The following is a 24,885-nucleotide window of genomic DNA, read 5'->3' on the forward strand; positions in this document are numbered from 1 at the left end:
CATCTCTCGCTCTCCCCCTCTCTCTCTCTCTCATTTCAACCTAAATCAAACAGCGTATCAGGTTACGCATCGTCTTTACCACAAGTTGCAATCAAACGCACCAAAAAAGGGGAGTATTTATTCACGTCGTTCCCTACTGGCCATGACTCTGTACGTTTGGATTCTCACTTGCACGTTTTCCGGTGGGTGCTTTCATTTTTGGTAGTGGATAACTCAATAAAGATCATGCCAAACTGTTGGTCTCCAAAAATAAATGTTGTACACTGATGACAAAATGTAACCAAACACAATCAGACGTGTGGACAGTTTTTCCAAACAGTGTGGATTTCCTTCTTAAGTCACTCCAAATAAAAGAAAATTGAGAAGAAAAGAAGGGAGCGGAGAGCGATTTAAGGGTGTGTGTGCAGCATGTGGGGACTTTCCAGCGGATGAAGAATGCCTCACTATAGGGGGAAAGTATTTATTTAGAAGCAATTGAGAGAGAAATAATACAGCAGCCGGAGCGGATGAGCAAAAGAAGTAGTTGTGGGTGATTGAAACATGGCTGCAATTAGTTTTAACTGGCTGTAGAAATAAGCATGGCAGAGCTCTCAGGGCTTGGTGGCTGTAAATCTGGAGCCCTGCAGGAGTATTGTCGGTTCATAACCTCGCTCTCTTTCTTGCTCTCCCTTTTCCCTCCCTTACGCCTCCCTGGGGGACATTTAGCTGGGGAAATGGAGCTTTTCTTCCCTTTATTTGACTTCCTTGTCACTGGCAAACTCTCTATCCTCCCTCGCTCTCTCTTTCTCTTGTTCGGCGTTACACACACACACACACACGCACACTGGCCTTGACCCACGTTTAGTTTTGAAGGACCCCCTAACTGATTTGCAGAGCAGTCGTGGGAGGACAAAGGACACAACACAGAGATACATTAGAGGAAATCACTTCCTCCTCTCAGCAAGCGATGGTTCTGGGAAGTCTTGTAATGCTTCCGTCTCTGTTCCTCCTATGAACACAGATTTAAATTCATTATGTTATGGCTGGTTTACGTGTAATCACCACATACTCTGTGCTGTGTGAGTCTGCGAATGTGTCTGCTTTCTATTCATGTATGGAGATGCAGTGTCAGTTTGCGAAAGCTGCAGTTTTGATACTATTTAATTTTTTTAAAGATAAGACCCTTAACATGAACATCAAAGACAAATGGCTTTAAAGCAAATTACAAAATGCCTGTTTTGTACTTATTTAGACTTTTTGTTTCTCTGTTTTTGAGTTACAATCCTCTATCATTTTTTTTATTTTACTCTATTACATTGTCATTATGCTGCTCACACCTATACAAAATACAGATAAAGAAATCAAGCTATGTCATTTTTAAGGGAGATCATCATTGCATTTAAGGGGTATATAAGTATGATCTATCATTTCAGCTGATTGCAGAAGTTTTGATTTTTACGATTTTTTAAATCCGACCAACCATTCTATTTTTTTTTTTTCGAATCGGACCCAAGATCTACACTGTTAACATAAACTGGAGTACCGAGTTGGTGTTACCGTGTCATGAGGTCATTACCATGGTAACAGTTTGCGTGTTTACACAGACAACACATGAAACCCTTTCTAAGTCAGTATTTAATTTGGCTGTATGACAAATGATTAAACAGACTAACATTTAATGTGTGATCAGCTGTTCCTTACACACACCATCAGTTACTCTATGCACGTCTGCGTTTAACACTAACACCTAGCTTGGTGTTAGCTTAGTAGCACATTAGCTACTACCATAATTCATTAGTTTATAATATCCAACTTACCTCCCCCCCAGAAGACACAAACATATCATTATAATAAATAGCTAACCAGACGTCTGTTAACATGATACATTACAATCATACTCAAATCATATTTGAGTCTTACCATTGACGATTGTCCCCTTCTTAGTCCCCATGAGCTGTTGAACTTAACTATATCCACTGTAACCTTCAAACTTTATACAGAATCTAACCATTGTGGTTTATTTGGAGTTGATGCGGGGGAAGAGAATAGCATCCCGTGTAAATGGCTTCAGCGCTGTTATCCTCTGGTCGATGCGTCTTCCAGCAACGCTAAAGTTATGTTTACTGTTTCTGCTGCTAGCTGGGATAGCCAGAATGCTGCAGAGCGAGTAGCTTTAGGTTGAGGTGGTCCTGTCACTAGCAGCCCAAAGATCCATGTCATTCTGCTTGACCTGATTCTGCGTCCATGCCTTTGATTTTTCTACATAGTTTTCAGTCATTGTAAACTTTGGTTGGTCTTTTGGTCGGGTATCCATCCGTCTAATGAACCTTGTTAATGGGAAATATAGCTTAATGGCACAAAGACGTCACCTGTTCTTTTTCTGAAAATACTGCTGAACCAAACCTTCAATTGTTTTACTCAGAATAAACTAATTGCATGTGAAGGAGACAAAACCAACAAACAAAGATTAACTAGTTTTATGGCAGTTGGAAGCGGATCTTTCTGTTAACACCTCTGGTTCAAGGCCTCAGCAGCCTCTTGGCTTGTTTAGTCAGCATGGCTCCCACAGAACACACACACACACACACACACACACACACACACACACACACACACACACACACACACACACACACACACACACACACACACACACACACACACACAAACACACTTTCTTTTTCGAACATCACCTCTAACATTATCTTTCCTGATTCCTTCCTTCCCTACAGAGCTTTGACTGAATTGTGCTATGATTACATTTGCACACACACTACTGCTGCAAAGAGCTGTGCGCCTTTCTCTCTCTCTCTCTCTCTCTCTCTCTCTCTCTCTCTCTCTCTCTCTCTGCTGTGGGTCACTACTCGGGGTTTACACAGGGGGCAAAGGTGTTAATGCTTCATGCTTTCAAGAAGTACAAGATGTCTTCACTTCAGCTCTAACAGGCACCCTGGGTAAAAGCTGGAACTAATCTTAGAGGTGTGTGTGTTTAAGGGTGTGTAAGAGAGGGTGAGGAACAAGACAAAAGATATTCAGAGCAGGAGGATGAATTTGCAAGATGTGTCATTTTCTTTACAATAGGAAAGCTGGGGCATCCTCTATCTGTTTTTTGCTGCAATTTGTTTGCCTTTAAGTGCCAATTATTCTGCACCAATGGCATGTTAGCTTTTGGTTGCAAAATATTAAATTAATGAAAGTATTTTCCAACAGAAATTGCATGAACGTCATGGTGTATATACACTTTATGCATCAACAGGACTAAAGATGTCACATGTCGTACTTTATGTTTTATCATACATTTTTTGTTTTGCTCTTTCTTGCTCTTTTTCTTTTTTAAGGATTTCTTTGGCCTGATGTTACAGAGTGTGTTGTGTGTTTGGCATTCATATCAGCCACCAAAAACAAACTGGTTGCACATTTATTTCAGCAAAACTTGGCTTAGGTCATTGCACTGAGAAGAAATGAAAACACATTTGCGAGCAAATCAATTTTTATAACCTTTGCGTGTTTATTAGATATTCTGAGGCTAATGCAATAAAGTGGCCAAAGCCAATACTGCGTGCCATGAAGGTTGGTGGAACAGATCCAAACAGTAATGTCACCTCCACAGACCGAGTTAATATCATACATGGAAGGAGGTTTGCAATCCAAGTGCTGTGTTTATGAGTGAATATGTTTGATTAAACCCATACAGTACTGGAAATGACAAAATGTCTGTTTTGTGCTTCTTTTTTTAATAACAGGCACACACACACAGACTCTCTTCTTTAAACAAACATGCACACTAACATAGTCACACTCACACACACATGTCCTCCCATGTACAGCCAGGGGAAGTAATGAAAACAAATGGCAGAGTTCTATTCCCGCTGGGACCTGAGGAGGAACTTAGTCATCAAGCTAATTTTATTCTTGTCTGGCCCAGAGACTCCATTTCCTCTGGGTGTTTTTACAAACGCCGGGCTGCACCACGCCATCGGCCAGTGATGGATATGAGGGCCTGATGGCCGGATGGCAGATGCTGGCCCTGTAACTCAAGCTCCAAACACTCGCTGATGACCCCCTTTGCACCCTGCGCGTTCCTCACTCAATGCAATGTTGCTGCTTTGTTGTGCACTGCCAAACTGATATTTTCAAGATTACCAGTGTTTATACTTTCTGAAAAGTGAAAGAAAAAGTCACATATATAATACAGTACCACAAAGACAGTAAGCAATTGTGGGCCGCACTACTCAGGATCATGTTAAGCTCTCATATTGATTTACATAGACAAAAGCTTCTTTTCATTTCAAGGTTAATCTCACATAGGTTTACTTAGTTCTTTTAATCATCCTTCTACTTTTTTATATTCTGTTACTGCCATGGAAAAATAACAATAAAGAATATAAAAAACACCCCAAATGATACCTACGTATAGATTACAATCACAGTAGCTGTTTAATGGAAATTTGCTAAATGCATTTCATGAATATCTTTTAATGTATAGCATGTAGTTAGATTATGATCTTTTAAAATACAAAATTCTAAGCACCCCTGATTACCTTCGCCTTTCTTCCCTTGTATGTTACGAGCAAGAATCATGTTACAGGCAGTGGCAAGTAGTAGTTTAGCAGCTTAAACAGAGTGAGCTCTCATTTCTGCTTCAGGCTACTGAAGGGGAAATCAAAGGGCAGCTTAAGCCTGCGACAAATTCATTTATCACGTAATTTGTTGAGACTTAAAAAAAAATCGTAATCCCATTTTTGCACGAGTTTCCCATATATAAGGGGGAGCTGGTGCATTATTGAAAAAGCTGATGTGTGTCATTGCTTCATAGGAAAACATAAAAGTAAAGAAAATCTGAATGTTATCTGATACTATTTTTCAAAATGATGAATAAATCCCTTTTTAAAAAAATAATAAAAAAAGCCCCATCAAATACAATCAAGGTATGCTAATGGAAACTTAAGTTTTTGTAGTATTTCTTTAAAAAAAATGAAGCAAACAAACCCTCACATATTTCAGTGCAGAGCGACTTTTTATTACAGAATAGTTAACATTAGCCATCTCTTCAAAATATAATGTGTCATGTTGAAGAAAAGCACTTTGTTCTGTATATATGTGTATATATACAATAATAATATATAATGTTAAAGCAAGCATATGAATCATGTGATACAGAAAGTGACTGTTGCAAATAAGGCCATTTCCCCTCCTCTTTAAAATATAATGTGTACCAGCATATGCTTCCATCTATTTCCCTGAAATTCAGCATAATATATTGTTACACTTTATCTAAAAGGCTCTTCAGAACAAGTAGCTTATTCTTTATAACTGCACAGATTAAAAATGGATGCTAAAAACTCTAATTTTTCCCCAAGTTGTGGCTCAAAAGAGAGGGGGCATGTCACAATGCTTCATCGGGTTAGCTGGATAAGTTGGATCAGTATTACATCTCCCCGTCCTCGCACCAAAGTCTCATGCTGCAACATTCGCACAGCTGGGAGTGGAGGACACTTGGGACGGAGCAGAAAGAAAAGCCAAATGTCCCCCCTGCTCAAACTCCAGCTTGAAGCCTTCATTCCAGTGTGCCTTGCATGGATTATTCAGTGACTGCACCCTTTTAGTCCTGGCTGTGGCCCGCAACATTAAAAAGAACCTTATTGTTGTTGATTGTTAGTATGCAACAACTTTCAGGAGAGAAGGGAAACATTAAAAAGCAATTAATATGACCAGAGTGCGAAAGAAAGAAGAGTCGCCTAGGCCTCCAGTGGGACCGGCGTTATCTGCAGCGCGACCTAAAAAATGCAGAAAACATGCAAAAGATGGCTTTTAGTGTGACTTCTGCTCATCGCTGCAGACGGATGACTGACGGGAGGGAGCGAGGGACAAACAAAGGCAGTTTACGATCAGCATAATCAATGTGACATCAGCACAGCAACATAATGCACGGGGGTTGCAGAGGAGCGGGATGGGATCACAAGATGCTCTTTTTAATAGAACCACAACTTGTTTCTTTCTGATTCCTGATGTTTGCCTGGAATAAGTTTTTCACAGCCTTTTACCACTCGTCAAATGAAGCCTCAACATCGTGGCAGGAAATCAGCTGGCACCCACTTTAAGAGAAATCAAGTGTGCGTTAAAATTTCAAGCTGACAGGTTCAGCAAAGGCCCTCTGTGCTTTTATTGTGAAGAAAGCAGTGCTCCCTCCGTTTCTCCACTCCAGTGTTATCCACAACTCATCATAAAACGGGACACCCTGGCTTGAGATTAAAGGCATCTCACTTTACTTAAATGGACCCAGCATGAAACAGGAGATAAAGCAGAATTATGTTTTCTGTGAAATGCGTGTGAGCATCTTCACATTAATCAGTTCTCATCTAGGCAGGTTGAGGTTTTTTTTTTTGGTCAGTTCACAAGGGACCTATGGGAAATTTAACAAGCATGCTAAATCGACGCTGCTTACACAAAATGCCCCTTGAAGTAGCTTGTGTCTGCAATAATCCTAACAAGAATTTAAAGGTATTTTGGTGCAATAATTCAGTTTATTATGATCAATATGATGATGTTTTTGAAGATTTTCTTGGTTGTCATTGTAACAGTCTATGACACACACACACATCCATAGGTGTTTATGAAATTATTATTTTTTGCCCCCCCCCCAAGACACACACACAAACACACACCATTAATTTGTTCCAAGGCTAAGAGGAGGAGGACATCACTTCTAGTGGGAAACCACTCAAACCGCTGCATGCTTCAGCCATTACAATAAAGGAAGAGGAAATCAATTTTGGCCATGCTTCTCTTTGTAGTGGGCAGGGATTATTTTGAGAACAACCAAGGTAAATGTGCCCAGCAACAATTCAAGCCTGCAAAAAAGACACACATTATGAACCAGAAGAATGTAGAATGGTTAACCTTGGTCAGAACACCATGGAAACAGGGCACTTACTGATATTTTAAATCCAATCTGAGAACCGAGGACCTGAATATTGGTTATTAAATGAGGGGGGGAAAAAAATCAAAGAACAACCCGTGAAGGCTCATCCTTATTGCACAACTATTGTGTAAAGTACATGTATTGTACATGTATTGTTGGCATCTTAATACTTCCTGTACACTCAAATGTGTTATACAATACACTCCAATGCTTTCAATGTTAACATCTAACCAAGCTTAGAGAGGACCCTTTGCTTTCTTCTCCTCCTGTAAGCTACATGATGTGACATGTGTTGGGCCTGTGCGCCAAAGCCCAGGTTTCATGCTAGCTACATGATGGCTCTTTCCTGCTACAAACCTCGTTCATCATCCAAAGGGGGCCTGTTGGGTTTTTATCTCTGCCTGGCTTACTTTGAAGCACTTGATCCTCCGTCATGTCTGCCATTTGGGGCTCCTTGTGTCATGGAGGAGGTCACCGACAGGGCAGACTTGCTCGCACTTAATCCTCCGATACATTCATCTTAGCCTGCCCCGGACGCCTCATTCTATAATAGACGGAGAGATAGAGAAATAGAAAATGAAATAGAAAGGTAGATGGCAGAAGACAGAGGAAGGGGGTGGGGAGCAGGCAGACAGACAGACTGTGCCAGGCAGAGCTGAATCAATTAAGGCACATCAAATCAAGAATTCATGCACGCTGAAAGTGACAAATATTGGCGGAGGCGGTCAAAGCTGTCAGCGGCCTTGACAGAGCTTACTCTCAATCATCATCTTCAAAATTGTCATCATCTTCATTTTCTCTTTCTCTATTTCTTTTCAACTCATCTCAATTCGTGCCACTCACCTGATAAAAGTGCACAGATAAAATAAAAACACATACATGCATGAGAATACGTTTGGAATGTCAGACGCACAGCTCGCCACGAGCAAAGAAAGACTCAAGATATAAATCTGTTGTTTTTATCCAACACTGATGATTATAGTGCTAAGCAAACTAAACACACAACAACTTTCTACTACCGTTGGGGATTTTATAATCACTGTATGACACTGAAGGAGACGACGTAGTTGAAAGAGAGAATTCTCACAGCGAGGTTTTCGTTGCATAAAAGTGTTGTTACACAAACTGTGTCACTAAAATGAAAATCCCATGGAACCTTTTCCTGTTGTATTGACATGAAATTTGATCACATATATTGATAAAATATTTGATGTATGTTTTTTAAATTATAATGGTAACACATATTCAAAACCGAAAATTTGCTTAAATGGGACTTTCATATATATGTTATTGCCCTCTATTTTACATATCTACAAATTTAGTATGTCAAGTTTTTGCCTTGTTATAAACAGTTTTACAGCAGCTCCATTAAAAGCCATCTTCACCCCTACTTGAACAGTCAGATCTGACTGAAAAAAAGCACACAAGTTCTTTATAATAAGAAAAGGTAGGAAACAATAAATCAGTTCAGAAACTCAGATCCAGGCAAACTGTTGAACTCAACGTATCACCTATTACAACATTTGTGGGAGTTATCAACCTGTTTTCTTCCCCCAGTCTACCTTTACTCCTCGGGGTCATACTGGTGTCATCAGCATATGTCCGACACTTCTGTCTGTCTGTCTGTATTCTATTTCCTCATCCTTCTTATCTGCTCTCCAAACACCCGAAACTTGTGTCACTGTCCCTGTCACTTCTGTCGGCCCTGTGCATGTAAACATGTTGCGACCACTTGATATGTTTGTACGGGGGTTTTGGGGGTGAACATTACCGTGTTTTGAGAGGGGAACATCTGGTGGGGGGAAAAGGTTACAGTATAGGGATACCACCAGAGCCAGAGCCCTCTGCAGAATTCCTTCCATCAGATAAATCAAGACAGCAAGTCACTGCGAAACGGGAGGGTTGGGGGAGGGATGAGAGAGAGAGAGGGAAGGGACGTTAACTCAATCCTGGCTGAGAGGAATGAAGTGCTTTGTAAAGGATGGGCCTCCGTAAAATGGCCATCTCTTTTCAGATCAAGCAGTCTTCTACTCAGTCTGTCTCTCTCCTCAGACTTTCTTGTAAAATACGTTCCCCCAAATAAGAGACATAAGTTCAAAGTATAAATGTTGATACAATTTTTCTTTCAGATTGAAATCATCATATACTGAGTGCACCTTTGATAAGGCGGGTGAAAAAACACTGATTGCTTACATTTGCTAGCTTTGACAAACCAGTACTGCACTGTTCTTCTTGATGTGACATAATAATTGATTATTTGGATGTGGCTTATAACTGTTGGCTTCGGATTAGTGAATTTGTATATTTGCAGATACCTAATACTGTATTTTAGACATTACCAAAGGCCAATACCAATATAAGTATTGGAATGACTCTAGCTCTAAGAAGATCTGTGGGAAGTGGCTACCTTCAAAAGCTGTTTTTCCTTCCTCTATTTTTCATTGCATTTTCTGTTTGCATCCACAGAGCACTTTGGTGGACGCAACAGTGGGATTTGTATTTTTTAGTTTTGTTAAAAGTTAAAAATCCTCATAATATTTTGTGTTGTTATTCCATAATTTTCCGTTTTCACTTTTACTGGATTTATTCATATAAAAAAAAGATACTATCTTTTTTTAAAAACATAAGAAAATGGCACACAGACGTTTAGAAAAAAATAAGTAAAAGGTTTATGCTAATATTTTATCAAACTCACAGAAGTCGCAAATGTCATCTCTTAGACCCACTATAGTCCAATGACATGTGCATCCACGGACTCACTTTTGACCGCTGAAACCAACATCCACTAGCCATCATAATCCCTCCATCCTTCTCCAACACTCCTCCTACCATCCCTTCTTTTCCCGTCATGTTGAGGCATCAGGGTAGCGAGGCAGGGATGAGTAAAGCACATGTCAGGAGACGTAAGGGGCTTCTGTCTTGGCCGACGAGATGAAGCTGTCAGAGGGAATGCTGTCAGCGTCGACACCCGAGTATCAAGGGCATCTTTGTTTCTCCTCCTCCGTGCCTGTCCTCTGTTGCCTTGCTTAATTACACTTGTACACTACTACTACAATTGTCAGGAGCTTGACGTGGCTGCACTGTTGGCATGCAAGGAGCCAAGTTTTGACACCATGCCCTGGAGACTGCACTGTGTTGTTTTGATGTGCTGTTGAAAGCTTGTGTGCAGAGGCAAGAGGGCTAAGTTCACGGAATGGGTTGCAATAGAAAAAAGGAAGAAAAGTATTATTTTAGAGAAGAAGCTGTAACTTAAATATGTGGAGTTTGGTAGGCAAAGGTATTAAATCAAGACTTATTTAAAAAAAGCCTCAAAGACCAATACCCTGAACACAACCTAAGACTATATTTTCTCATTTACAGTAGTACCAACCGCCTATTAGGCGTTTCATCCAATGCACTTAAACGTGGTTAAGGTAAAGAAAAGCCCTTACGGTTGATTTTTTTTCCAGATCTTACACAGGAAGTTGTCGTTACTCAGACAAACGGGTCCCTAACTGGCCCAAACTTAGAATACTGGATTTCAACCTGAAATAAATTGCACATTGTGTTGTCTACACTTGGAGCAGTATCAAAAACACGTAAAAGTTCAGAGTTTTAACTGTTATATAACTGCATAACTGTGACATACAGTAGTGCATACACCCCCAGCATGCTTGTACACACAGTTGTCACCACAGGAGATAGCTCTCAAGTTTCAGATTCCATGGCTCTATTATGCTTTAAACGCACAGTTCATGCTTAATGCAAAATGCCTTCCTTATGCTTGCGTACGTGCGTGCACAAGTGGTACATGAGGACTGGCACTGAAAGCACACTTCACACCCCAGATGGACCAGGAAGTAGTTGACAGATTTCGGTGCCCTGGCCTGCTGCTAATTTCTCCACTTCCTTCCTGCTAGCCTAGCTTAGCATCAATCACCTCTCTCCACTCACAGTGCTAGTGCAAACCAATTTCCTTAATGCTGATTGCACTGTAAACCAACTCTCCTCGCCCGCTCTGGCTCTTTTTCCGTTTAGCTCGTTCAGACTTTCTTTTTTTTTCATTCCACAGCTTCCTCTGAACTTGACAAAGCAATAAATCAACTCTTTAAAGCTGCTCAGCAGGAATGGATGACTGAAAAAGTCCCATAGGTTCCCTTTCTATTTTTGATTTCCACCTTTTCCCTTTTGCATGTCAGTATCATATCATGTCAACTGTAGGCTATAAAAAATCCAAACTATAAATCAGATTCAGACTCTGAAGTTTTTCGATGGTATATCTACACTTCTAAATCCATCTGTGAAGAATGCAAAAGGCCCCACGAACAAGTGAGAGGGGATCCCTGTTTCCCACTGAGCCATGAGAAATTCCCTGCATGTCTCTCAAGTTTTGAAGCAATCATCTACTCAAGAGGAGCCAAGCTATTTCTCACCTTTGCTGAATCTGTCCACCAAGCCCTCATCGGAGGCCAGAGTCTATGTTTTGTGTCATGTGGCATAAAACCTCTAAAATTCATGGCAGGATCATTGTCAGAGCCACAAGTAGACAGAAGTGTATCTTACTATGAAAAGAGTTGGGCCTGAACGCAGCAGCTATTAGCTCTCACCTCATTAATGTCATTACAGCTAATAATAGCATCCAGAGCCTGGATTCTCCGCGAACACACCCTTTTTATAAACACGGGGTGACCGACCAACTGAGCGAGAATTTACACCTCATCAGTCATATAAAAAAATATATGTGAAATCAAATGATCTTTGTCATGTTAGTTCGTCTAAATATGAGACGTGGACTTCATCTAAAAGTGTCTTAAATTACAAAATGAACAATCTGTTATTTATACATTTTTTGCCACATTTTTTATTTTTATGTCTTGAGATGAGTAATTAAAAAATAACTGAACAAATGATCCAGCAGACGACTATTTGTGGACATGAGTGTCATTTGTAATACAGTGAAAGTACGTCTGGTCTTCAAATTTTTACGGGATTTTAATTTCTTTTTTTCAAAATTGAAACAAAAAATCAAACAAGGTCATCTAAAGAGAGGTTGATTAAGAAAAAATACTACAAATAACATTTTGAATAAGGTGTAGCCTCAGAGGCAGACATTGAATAAACAACAACTTGGTGGATGATGCATCAGAAATATGTATGAAAGAAATGAAGGAAGAATGAAGGTTAGAATTACAAAAACAAATTCCTCCGTAGTGTTTTCTTAACTTTCACTAAACACTTTGTCATTTCCCCTTGATTCTGTCTGGTTTGTCTGCATATGCTTCCTCTCGCCATGTGAGCATAATCGTGTGTTTTTGTGTGTGTGAAACTCCTGCGATCCAGTGGCAGGCCCTTCCCAGTGGAGGGATTGATGAAGTGCAGTGCCCCGAGGGCCAAGGGAGAAGTAGTCCCCTGCTGGGAGTTCTCTCTGGCCCACTGAGCACACCACAACCACACAGGATACATCACTCAATCGGCTGCTGGCACACACACACACACACACACACACACACACACACACACACACGCACACACACATACAGGCTCAACACTGGGCAGCATAAGGGCTGGATAGCTAGCAAGAAACCGTAGCTGAGTTTACTCTTGTCCTAATGGCTGGTACAGAGCGGTTCATGTTTCAGATTTGCTCCAGGGCCGACCACTGACATGCTGCTACATTATGTTAGCCTGTGTTTTATTTGGCTCTGTTTGGTATAGTGTAGTGGGATAGGAAGTGAGGGGGATGAGGGGGCGGGGGGGGGGGGGGGGGGGGACACAATTGAAGGACCAGCAGGAGGGCCAGTCCAACACAAACAGTAGGAGGCTGATGCCTGGGGTGCTTCGCTGCACACGAAGCTGCTGTATTACGTGCAGCCCCAGCCTGGGATGGAGTCATTTTGTCACTGTGAGAGTTTGTGCGTTTTGAGTGTGTGGTGGGATTTGCAGCATAAATGTCAAAAGGTTCAGGTTCCAGAATCATCCAGGGTGTACAGTCCTCATTGTATACCGTGTCTTCAACAAATGCTGCATGGTGTTGGATGGCATGCACGTCCCATTTAGGCTGATGGATGGCTCAGATTGCCGTCACCAGGATGCCCCAGCTTCTAGAGCAAGCACTACTAGCATTAGCCTTGCTTGCCCTGACACTGACTCGTCTGGGACTGCCTGGACTGGCGACACAGTCTGAGAGATTCCTGGAGAAAGCTCCTGTTGATGCACATGCCTGCATGCTGACACACACATAAGCACGTAAAGGGTTTGTGTGTGTGTTGGGGGGGGGGGGTTGCCTTTACAAATTACCCACATCCCCCGGCACTCTAGGGTCTCAGCATGGGGGGAACTCGCTGGCTCGGTAGGAGGTTGGGTGGATAAGTGGAAGGTCAGGGAGTTGAGCAGAGAGGGCACCTGAAGTCCACACTTTCTCTACACAAAACACATACATTTATTTTAAGTCTCTTTATCCAATCTTTCAGCACATCCTCTGCTTGTTGGCGCAAAGAGCTGTAAGCGCCTAAACACGGAGTATGTAAGAGCCGTGCGTGTTTATTTGTGTGTGGGCATGTATGTGTGCAGCAGCGAAGGCCGGCGTTCCAGACTTGCAGGGAGAGGATTAGGAGTCTGGAATGCAAGACACTCCTTGACCCCAGTGCGACCTTTCAGGCTAAATCCTCTGCCCATATCTGTCCCTCATGGGTCATGATCCAATTGGTAGCCCCTTTAGAATGCTGACCTCTTATGCACCTCATCACTCAGTCTGCTTGAAACATCTCCATTCACCAACAGCAGGGCCTAAGCTAGCCTGCTAGGATAACAACTGGAGGGTTCTTTTTGAAGACCATCTCCTCGGGGTACGAGAATAACATTTCAGAGCTGAAATTCAAAGACTTTTTTCTTAATGCAAGCCTACTTAAGGAAATGAATAGATATATCACTCTTGTTCTGCCTTTCAAGTGTCCATGTACACCTGAAACATAAATGAAGTGTTTTCCTTTTCCCCATTTTGGAAGCCTGTACGCCTTTCCATTTGCGAGCGTGTCGACCAAGAATGATGTTAATGGAGGGGGAGAGGAACGCACACATCAGAATAGCGGGTGAGTGGCAGTGACACTGAGCAGCAGCAAAGAGCTGGGTGGCGAGCAATCAGAGAGGCTCTCTTTTCTCTTTCACTTCAGTCCCACATGACATGGCTGACTAGAGAGATGAGAGACAGATGGGTGCCCCGCTTGCGACTGAGGCCCTCTGAATAAAATATCACACTTCTGATTAATTCATACATCATCTGCATTGGGAGAAAGTATGATTGTTTTTAGATGTTCCTCAGATGGCATCTGTTGTTGATTCAGTCATTCAGAGAATTGTGCTAAAATAATAAATTATTGAATCAATAATTTTTGATCAATTGTGGCTGGTACAGTCACCCAATAAATACTTTAGATATATAGATGCATAAAGTGCAGAAATGAGAAACCATGCTGTCTTAAGATAAGATTTTTTGAAATTTGCTCATAGGCTTCCAACTAAACTAGATCTTAAGGGGAAAGTTAAATGTGATCTTACTTTGTTGGCCAGGGGCAGTTACATTATGGAGTATAATCACTGTTGGCTTGTTACAGCAGGGAGTCACTCCACTGGACTCCAAAAATCTTTCACTGATACCTGTGTGAAACCACAAATAAATTGTTGTTCTTGCAATCGATTTTTTACACACTAAACTATGTGGATTTCCTTTTAACGCAGACATCCTGGCTCTTCCCCCATTTCAAGACTTTATGCGATACTAATTTTTGCTTCTAAGCATGGCTTTGGCTTCTTTTTTTTAGCCAACCGACAAGAAAATGTTGTCATTCTTCTTAGCTAATGCTTGCCAAAAAAGACAAATACTTATATTTATATAATATTTCCCAAAATGTGGTCATCTCATTTTCTGCCAGAGGTGCTTGCCATTTTCTCCATTTCAAGACTTTATGATAGGCTAAGCTAAATGGCTGCTGGCTTTGGCTTTATTTTTTAACACACCAACAAAATAAATACCCGTATTTCCCAAAATATGTTGATCCAATTTCCTGCATTGATTAACTTTTGTTTCCCTACTGGTTGTCCGATATTTTAATGTTCTTGAGTTCCAAATAAATGTCACTTTAATTGCCTTAGTGTTATGATGAAGCAAATGGACTCATATTGAATAGGAAATTGAAAAATTATTTTATTCCACTGGTCAAAAAAATTAGACAAAACTTAGTGGTGCCACTGGAAAAAACTTTATCAAACAACACAGACTGACATTATCTCACAAATGGTTTTGATGGCTCCCCAGTTAATTTACAGTAAATACAGTTAAGACCGAAGTAGGAAGGAAGAAACCACTACTAATGTTAGGGTTATCTGGAGTTAAATTAACATAAAATGAAATCAAAATGGGTGTAGAAGGAGAAACGAATAGAGTTTTAGCATGGGAGGGGAGGGTTGCACGGTCAATGGTAACATCAGGCACCTGTTGATGCTCCTAAACGGAGATGGATGTAAGGAGGAGGTAAAGAGGAAAAAGAGGGTTGAGCGCTGGTCAATTGCCAATAAAGTAGTTTAAAGTCTAAGATTCAATGTGTATAATTGAATATATCACATAATTAAGCTGTAAAATGAACAAAAATTGCTAATTTTTCGATCCCAGGACACACACTTTATTAGTATTTGGAGAGAAGAACAAGCAGAAAAGCAAAACTAAGACTTGTCATTCCATGTTGTGTTGTCTTTGCGTTATAAAAGTGTGTGAGCGTGTTTGTGCAAATGAACACACATGATTGCGTTGTCTCCGGTGTGAGGCCACCTTGATGTGCATCTGTCTCCGAGGAGCAAAGAAGCAGCTGTGAGGAGCCTGGAAGGTCCCCCAACTCTGCCCCTCACCTGTGTCACATCTGCCTGCCAGTGCCATCAAGGTGCGTCAATCTTTCGCCCTGGCATCTCTTTACCTGTGGCACCACGCTTCACCTTGTTGGCTCGCACGCTTTTACCCTCCCCCACCCCTCCCACCTCATGTTCCTCTAGGCATCTGTCACTCACCTGTCATTTCTTTCATCAACTCCTGGCTTCCTTCTAAAGCTTCCTGTCGCAGCCATGTCCGAGGCGGGAAGAGAACCATCGAAGCGAAAATGGTGACCACTTTGTCCCAGTTCCAGGTTTAGCCAGTGCAGAGGATGACACATCGGGGAGGTGTTGACTGACAGCACCATCACTGTCTTTGGAGACAATGCGGTTTGGAGTTCAAGACTTTGCACACCAGAAGAATCTGACAGTGTGACAGAAAGCTGAAGATAAAGTAGTGAAGTCTACATTTATATTCTCTACAATTCTGAATTAAGATGAGCGGTCTACTTGAATGCAAATTCAAATTTAATATACACAAGTAACCCGTACACCAGTGTTACAGAGACATATACCTACTGTATATCTAAACACCACCATCTTAATTCTTGCCAAACTATGATTTTATGTCTGTAATCAATTCAATTCAGTGGATTTTAACAGATTTTCAAGATTAAATACTAACTTTATTTGTCAGCACAAGGTCAGAAAGTCGTCTTGGGATCCTCACCCATGCTGCAGCCATAGAAATACTTAAGCAGCACCACGAGGCAACATGGGTCACAACAGAACACGTCGGGAGAAAAGAACAACAACAAAATTCAACAAATTGATGGACTATTCTGCATGTTATTTTAAAGGTTTCTAAGATATTTTTGATTTAAACTATTCAACTGTGCAAGTGCATAACCTGATTAGCTAAGAAAGACACAAAAATGTTCAAATTGTGGATTGTAGTTGCCTTAAGTTGAAATTCCCTTTTGTCCAAACATGCTAAAACAAAGAATGATAAATTCTTATCTTGAATTATCTTTCTTTTGTGAACAGGTAAGAATCAAACATTGTTTTTACAGGTCAATTGTAATGTGATATTTCATTGTGAGCAACTGGGAAAGACTGTAATAACAAAACAGAAACAAAAACTGAATAGATACATTTTTGTACTGAAAATCCGACTGTCAAGAAAGCTAAAGCAAACAAGTCAAGAACATTTCACATTTTCCAAGATGTATGTTATATAGCAGTAAAAACTTGCTTTATGAATACAATTATTATTGCTATTTTTTTCACATGGCCCGATGAGATATTTTCATATTAAAGGTCCCATATTATGCTTTTTCTGGTTTTATATGCCCTTTAGTGTGTTTTCCAAGTGTCCTGTGCATGTTTAGGCACATCTATGTGCAAAAATTCTGCGGAAACGCAGCTTCTCCTACCTCCTCCTGTTAGCTGTAGCATTAGCCGCATGTAACGCTCGGTTCTAGCCCCCCTCGATAAAAATGTGTCAGTCCGACGTCATTGTCAGTGTGAGATCACTGATCTAAGCCTATTGGCTCATTGTGGCAAGCCCTGCAGCTCATTTTGAAATTTCCGAGAAGCGTGCTGAGCAACTGACCAATAACGACAGAGCGGATTGGCAGACCAATCAGAGCAGACTTGGCCCACGTGGGGTCTAACAGTGTGGGCTCAACAGAGCGTAGCTGACGGACTCAGAGCGTAGAGGGAGCAAGGAGGAGCAGTACATGAAAACAGACACTTTTTTCGGACTTTAGCTATTGTGAACGTACAAAAGTAGGTACATAGATTAAATATACGAACCCCAAAAAGGGCATAATATGGGCTCTTTAAAGGTCACATATTCAAAATACACTATGCCATGGTTATCAAACATTAATGTGTCACAAGCCTATCTAAAACACCACAATTATGAGAAAAGTCCATCCTTTACGTCTACCCTGCTCTCAATTGGAGATTTTCTCTTTGTGACATCACAGAGGGCAGTAACCCTCCCCCAGGTGGGTGACACTCCCACAGCTAGGTGTTTGTTCTGCCCTCTGAGTCTGCCTTCTCACTGTAAACAATTGAGTGTGGTGCAAGATAGCCTGAGCCACCCAAGCCCTTCTAGACGGGCGTGGTCAGACACAGCTCAATTGTATTTAAAGCTATAGTCACAGAAACAGTCTGTTCTGAGCAGGGCTGAAATAAAGGGATTTATAGTCTTAATAAAATACAGGATCAAAGTGTTTTTCTTTTCAAGGAAACTTCGCAGACATGTTTTCTGAGACTTATTTAAACTGGTTAAAAAGGAGGATAATAAGTGAGAATATTAAAAACACTGCTCACTCACCCTGTTTCAATCTCATATTACCTTTCACAATAATTAAATTAGTTTTCTTTTTTCCTGATCACAAAGCAGAATTTAAGGTTGAAGCTGATCATTTCCCAAATTTTCAGAAGACCAAGCAACACTTTCTCACACATAACTCTTTCCTCACAGCCCTGTCAGCTGAAAACAAACACCTAATTTCTCTGAAATGTGTTGGTGGCCTGAGGGGCTCTGTCTTCCTACTCCGAGTACAATGATCAAAGCAAGGCACCACCTCAAGGGTTAAACACATCACCAGCAACAAATTTGCCTTCACTAAGCTTACCACACAAGTAAATTCTGAGCTATTGACAACCTTACTAGAATTCCAGTCCTGTACCGTGCCGGTGGAAAGACCCCACAGGTGAAACCATGATTGAGAGGTTTAACTGAAGACTAACATGTCTTCAGGCAAAGAGAGGGAGGGAATGGTTACTTCCTCACCTTAATTTTTTTCCTCTTTGGAAAAAAGGGGTTGTATATTCTCAGAGTCTCGTCAGCACAGCGGATCTCACATGAGCTGGGGAGACCTTTCGTGAGTACTGTCTGAAATATGGCACAAATAACGATCAAAGCAGCTCCCTGCTCTGGCTCGGCCCAGACAGTAAATCCAGCCTGGTGAAGGCCAGACAGTGATTTTGTTTCACATTTCCGCCCAAGACTCAGGCACATGCAAGGCAAGAAGAGAATAAAAAGGAGGAAAAAAAAGAGCCTTTGGCTGTGGCCCAAACTCCGGCCGTATCAGTTTGGCTTCGCTGCCACGTGGCATATGGTACAAGACAAACTGTCAGCCTTTTTTCCTCCTGTCTGTGCTTGCTTAGAGATGACAGGAGCAAGAGCATGTTAGTGTCCCGGCAGCAGGCATCAGGCAGGCTTAGTGATGATTTGGGGGGAAAAGGGGTGAAAGGCAGAGCGTCTTGCTGTGGCGAGCAGAGCGTCTTGCATGGCCCGGGTGTGGAGGAGGAGGAAGGGGGGTGGCTACATGCTAGCTAGCTGCAGGGGACAGCGCAGTGGCTCCGATTGTGAAGAAAACTGCAAATTGATCAAATTGTGGAGGCAAGACTTAAGGCCTTTTATCTGGGTCATGTCAGTGTCTCTCTGGTCTCCAGTTGGTCATAGGGGTAAACAGAGTTTGTGTATGTTTGTGTGCAAAGAGTCTAAGCTTAAGGAGCCAAATTGTGTCTAAGCTTCATGCATGTGTTGTTTGCACCCTGCCTCTGCAACAAATAGATCCAACAAACACAGTCTCCATTAACACTGAGGTGATATTTCCCAACACTTAAAGGCGAAGGTGAATCTGAGGTCAAATGCTGCAGATCACCACTCTCAAGCTCTTTTGCTCACGTATCTAACTCTGTAGTTTTTCAAATTATTATCAAAAGTTGGACACAGGAACTCTTCACAAGACAAGTGAAGTTGCACTCTCTATATATGCAATCTGACATGTACGAGTCACATTGTTCCCCCTATCACCAGTGATCACAGCGCTGGCCCTCGATCTGAGTTGACTTCAGCGGAGCGTATCGTGGCTATTAGCCTAGCATGGTGCGTGATCTCCGTCTTGTCTCGTTGCTGAGGGTGCTGTCCTGTGCACATGCATGAGGGAGGGCGTTGTCGTCACTTGTCACCACGCTTCTGTCAGACTCCTGCAGAGTTTCTGTGGCTCCCTCGGGTCCCCCTGTCACTCTGCCTGGCTGGAAACAGCTGGTTAGCATAGATGGATGTATGGTACATGCTGGTATGGCGTCCAGTACTGGGAACTGGTTAGGCATAAAATCAGCTACTTAAGTATCTCTTTTTATGCTTGTTGTCTGTATTATTGTGTATAATATATAAATATATATTTTCAGCTGTGTGTTCATACTAGCTAATCTCAAACAGGTTTGATGAAGGCAGCTTCTCAGTCCAGCGACCCAACAGCCTGATTGCTTGTAAATCAGCAGTGCTGATATTAGCTGTTGAAGGCTAAATGGCCATTATGGATCCTCAACACTCTGACACGTTGTGACCTGCCTCCACTGGTGAGGTATGTGGCGCCGTGTGTGGGAAACACATACACACATGTACATGCATAGTGGCTCAGTGCTCCGTGTGTGGGCCATGTTTGCCACCACTTAGTGACAGGTCAGACTCCCGTGGTGTGATCAAACAGCAGCCACAGGTCTCCAGAGTTCCCACAACACTCTGCTTGGTGGAGAGTGGACAATAAAAACAAGAGTGGTGGGCCTTCATCACGGGCTTTACCAAAGCCTGGCCTGTTCATGCTCACTCGTTTGGCCTTACTTTGGGAAGGGAGGGAAAGGGAAGGGAAAACATCAACTAATTATAGCTTTTTGCTGGTAGTGTCTCCAAAAACATATAAAGTATTGATTACACACTGTACTACTTATAAATAACTCTGTTATGGGGCTCTATTGTCGTTGTTTCAGCTCCAATTTTCTGGTGTATTTCCTTCATCAATACATCTGCTTTGATCTGACAACGTGGCAATGTTGCTTAGTTCAATAAGACACAAAAAATACAAGTGGTCAAATGAAGCAAAAATCCACAATAACAGCTTCATAACATTATTAAATCAATTGTAGAGCAGGAAAAATATGGTTGATTTACCTATTTTCACACAACTATTTAAAATACCATACATCACAGTTCAACTCGTGGATAAGTTCCTGAATGAATGTAGGCATTTGGAACAACTGCTCAAGGTCTGTTTGGATCATTCTTGGATCATGTTTACAGCATTTATTTGGTCAGTTTAGAGAGAGGTGTATAATATCCAATTCCGTTGGTCGGGGTTCGAACGTATGTTCTTTTTAGTTGAAATGCATGATAATCATTGGCCAAATTTGTGTTCTTGGTAATAACACAAACTCCAACCATTTCTTACTCTTCCCTGTAGGGTCAGCTGAATTGAAAGATTGTTTAAAATCGCCACATTTCCAGATCTAAACAATTAATCTGCTGAGCACAGTGTCATTATTATCAATAGGACTGATGTCTTAAACTATAGAAAAGCAGCTAATGTGCTGCATTAATCTCTGCGTGTTTGCAATTCATTTTATGTGCCAAAATCGTGACAATCATATTTTGTTGTACAGCTTTATCTTAGGTTTATTCAGGATCATGCAAATAGCAGTGATCAGCTCTATTAAACTTCAGGCTAAACAAGAAGACAGCTAGTCATCCAAGAGTTATTGCTGGAAGGGATGGATCCTATCTGCAGCGCCATCAGCTCCATGCAGCCCCAGTCCTTCACTAATGGAATTGTCCTCCACCCCCAGGCTCTGTTACCACAGATCTGTGGGATGGTCTCATTGCAGCAGGAGAACCCAGTGATTTAATCATGGGGCCCCTTTCTGACTGGCTTACAACACAACAGCATCAGTACAGGCAAGTTCAGACATATCGCACATAAATGAACAGGCTTCCTCCAGAAAAGGGAGGTGCAACTCAATCAGTGCATGTATAAGTGTGTCTGCATAAGACCAGGACAATTATTTAAATGAGCTGAACAAAAGGAACCAAAAATGTCAAAAGTATTTCAAGGTGAACGGGCCTCGTCAGACCTCAACCTACACTGAATATTTTATTTTAAAAGCAACCCAAATCTTAAAAGATTAGATGAGATTTTTTTTTCTTTTTAAGTTGCTGTAGTAGTTCAAAAGCAAGTCAGAATTTTAAGTACCATTGAACTAAAGGTGATATCCTGAAAAAATGTTGAGAGACATTTTAAAGTTGAAATTTAAAAATGAACAACAGAAACAAACATAACTGTTTCTTATGTTTTAGTGCAATACAAATACTGGATTTTCTGCTCAACACTGTTGAATTACTGTCCATATGATGCCTTAAATGAGTAAAAAAAAAGGCGTCATACAATGTGCTACCAACAGCTTTATATCAGTTTGATCTAGGATGTATCCGTGGCTACACCTTCTATAAATACCTCCCTCCCTGGTGTACAGAAACACTTTCTTCTCCTCTGACTTTGTGTTCAGCTGGCCCACTGCCAACACTGAGTGACACCTAACAAAACATTGTGCTACAGACAATGACATAATGCAATTTAATCCTTTCCACTTGGAATCGATTGTTACACCTTAGGGTGCAACATTTTAAGATTAGGTTGCTTTATCTGGAAGTTTAATATAGTATTTTTGAAGATGCAGCAATATTTTTGCTCATTTTCTCATTGACTCCAACAAAACAGTAAGTACAATGTGTCTGTCAGCAATATTTGGACTGCGCTTGAACACTTTTATTACATCAGTGGTGTGAACGGTATGGATTGATGGGGTTTGGAATCAATTACTTTCCTTTGTCTATATTTGTCTTAAGTTTTTATTCACATTACAAAGCAAAATTGTAATGATTTTCACTTGTTAATACAGTATAATATTATTTTCTAGTGGCCCCTCACTAATTTTGGAGCTTCTATAAAAGCATAGCAGTGCAGTATCTGTGTGGGCCAGGCTGGCGGGCCTCTGGCTCCACATTATGAGCTCCTGGACCACGGTGCCATTACCTCTGCACACACCTAATGAAGTTATAGCAGGGCTGGGGCTATAGGGCAATGACTCCCTGCAGATTGCTGGGTCTGGGCCCCACACACACACACACACACACACACACACACACACACACAGGAACACATGCATGCATAAGGTTACACACAAATACACTCATAGACACACTCACACAAAAGTTTAGTGGCTACTTCAAGGAGCACCACTTATCCTTCAAACAGTCCCTCCTCTCCTCCCTTCCCTCCGTCCCTTCTTCCCTAAATTGGAGAGGTGGGGCAGATTGATGTCTTATCTCCCGTCTAGCGGTCAGTTAGGTGCAGTCTCACTGTCTCTGTGTTGTGGTAAACACACACTAAGTCCCCCTGACCACCCTGGTGCACTCGTTGGCTAACTCTTAAAAAGCCCAGGCAACGCAATTATCTTTTACGACCTGCCAGAAAACACCGGCTGTGGGGAGGCTGAGGAGGTCCACATCTAGTGGAGGGACACAAGTTGTCTCCTGAGTGACTCCAACTGGCTGGAGCAGAATAACACAAAACAATTGGACAAGTATCTTAAGCTGTGACATTACTATTTGTTTCTTGACCTTTTTAGCTTTTGTGTTTGATTTCTATTTTATTTATTGTTTCTTGCACCTAATCCTAAAGTTAGCCTCAGCAGTGACTATGTGGACTCCCTGTAGTGAAACAAAGTTATCCCCCTCTTTTATATTCACAAGTTACTATTGACATATTTGATTTAATTTAAATTTAAATTTAACAGTTTTAGAACTAACATGAATTCAGATTTCATCACATCTTCTGGATCAGCTCTGTTCAATAGTGTTTCCATCCAAATGTAGTTTAAAAATGTTTTTTTTTTTAAGTATGATATTCTCAGGAAAGCAGAGTGGTTTCTACACCTCTTCAATTGGGTTTTTGTCACATGCCTTTGTTTGTGCTTTATTGTATTGTCTGTGTGGTGGTTTGGAGATATGGTGCAAGTTGGCAATATGCAGATACTAAATATACAAGAAGAGCTAAAAGAGGTTAAATAATTCCATAGTTGAACCATTTCAAGGCTTTGTTGGCATAAACATTTCAGGAAACATTTCAACGTTTTCCAGATTTTCCATTTAGATGAAGGCAGTTTTCAGATATTCAGCCAGATTGTATGTGCCTTTAAAGACTTCAAGAGATGTAATATCCAGTTACATCTCTTGATGTCTGCATCTTTCCTCAGCCATCACACAGACATGGCTACTTCACTACTTTAAGCCTAATGAGCGCTTGTAACAGTCGCGTGGATCTGTTCTGTGCTCCTTTATCTCCTTGTGTAGAGACGATTGTCTCTGCTGTAAGGGTCAGTGCTGTAAATCAGTACACTGGGGTTGGTCATTAAATACAGTCTTTCCCTCCCCTAACTGTTGTACAGGAGGGGACCTACAAGAATGTCAGCGATCAATCCCTGATCCCGCCCTCCTGCTCATCTCATTACAGGGCAGATAAACGGCCCTGCTGGCTCCTGCATGGCCATCAGAGAGGGACAAACAGGAAACTACACAGACTGCAGGAAGTCAGGTTGGTTAAAAAACCCACTGTACTGCAAAAATATGTGGATGTGTCACTTTAATTTCTTAACCTTTTCATGCAATCCAACTTTCTTGCATTGGCCACCACTATTTTTCTTTAATCCCGATCCTCTTTCCTTCTACCTGCACTGTACTTCCTCCTTATCGGTCCCATATGGTTTTAACGTTAATGATGCTCACAGTCTGCTAGTGCATTGACCCCAGTGATTTGTTGTATAGATTTAATTCAGTTCTCCTGAAATTAACAGCAAGCCACAATAGGTCGGGACAACCACAAGCTGAGGTTGCTCAAATTCCATTGGTTTTGTGTTTTGGAGTTTCTATATAACACTGCAAGACAGCAGAGGTTTCCTTCTTGGAGAGTAAAACAAAGACTTTGATTCAAATAGAGTGAATTAGTTCTCCTGTTAATGACAAGTTAGTGGTTTAAAAAACATAAAAGCATAAAAGATGACTATACATTTGTATGGTTAGTGTCTGTCCTATACTGCATGAATTACTTTCCCTTCATTCTCTAAAGGATCCAGTAAAGCGCGAAGACAAACTACTCTGTCTCAAATGATTCGAGGTTAATGTATGTCTACCTCTTCATCAACATAACATATAGAATACTTCTGACGAGAATCCTTTCAAAGGTTGAGCTGCCTATCCATTTGAATTAAATTGCAGCGTTAATACTTTACTGCTC

At 41.3% G+C, this 24,885-nt stretch overlaps 1 long non-coding RNA gene across 1 annotated transcript in view; it reads left to right on the forward strand.

Annotated features, from left to right (window-relative positions):
- Window positions 1-24,589, forward strand: part of LOC132992548 (uncharacterized) — a 42,724-nt gene extending 18,135 nt beyond the window's left edge. The window contains exons 2-3 of the long non-coding RNA XR_009676345.1: window positions 24,041-24,186; window positions 24,459-24,589. This is a non-coding gene — a long non-coding RNA (uncharacterized LOC132992548). The remainder of the gene's footprint in view (window positions 1-24,040; window positions 24,187-24,458) is intronic.
- Window positions 24,590-24,885: the final 296 nt, after the last annotated feature.

Source organism: Labrus mixtus, chromosome 17 (genome assembly GCF_963584025.1).
Source record: "Labrus mixtus chromosome 17, fLabMix1.1, whole genome shotgun sequence".
In the NCBI taxonomy this organism is placed as follows: Eukaryota; Metazoa; Chordata; class Actinopteri; order Labriformes; family Labridae; genus Labrus; species Labrus mixtus.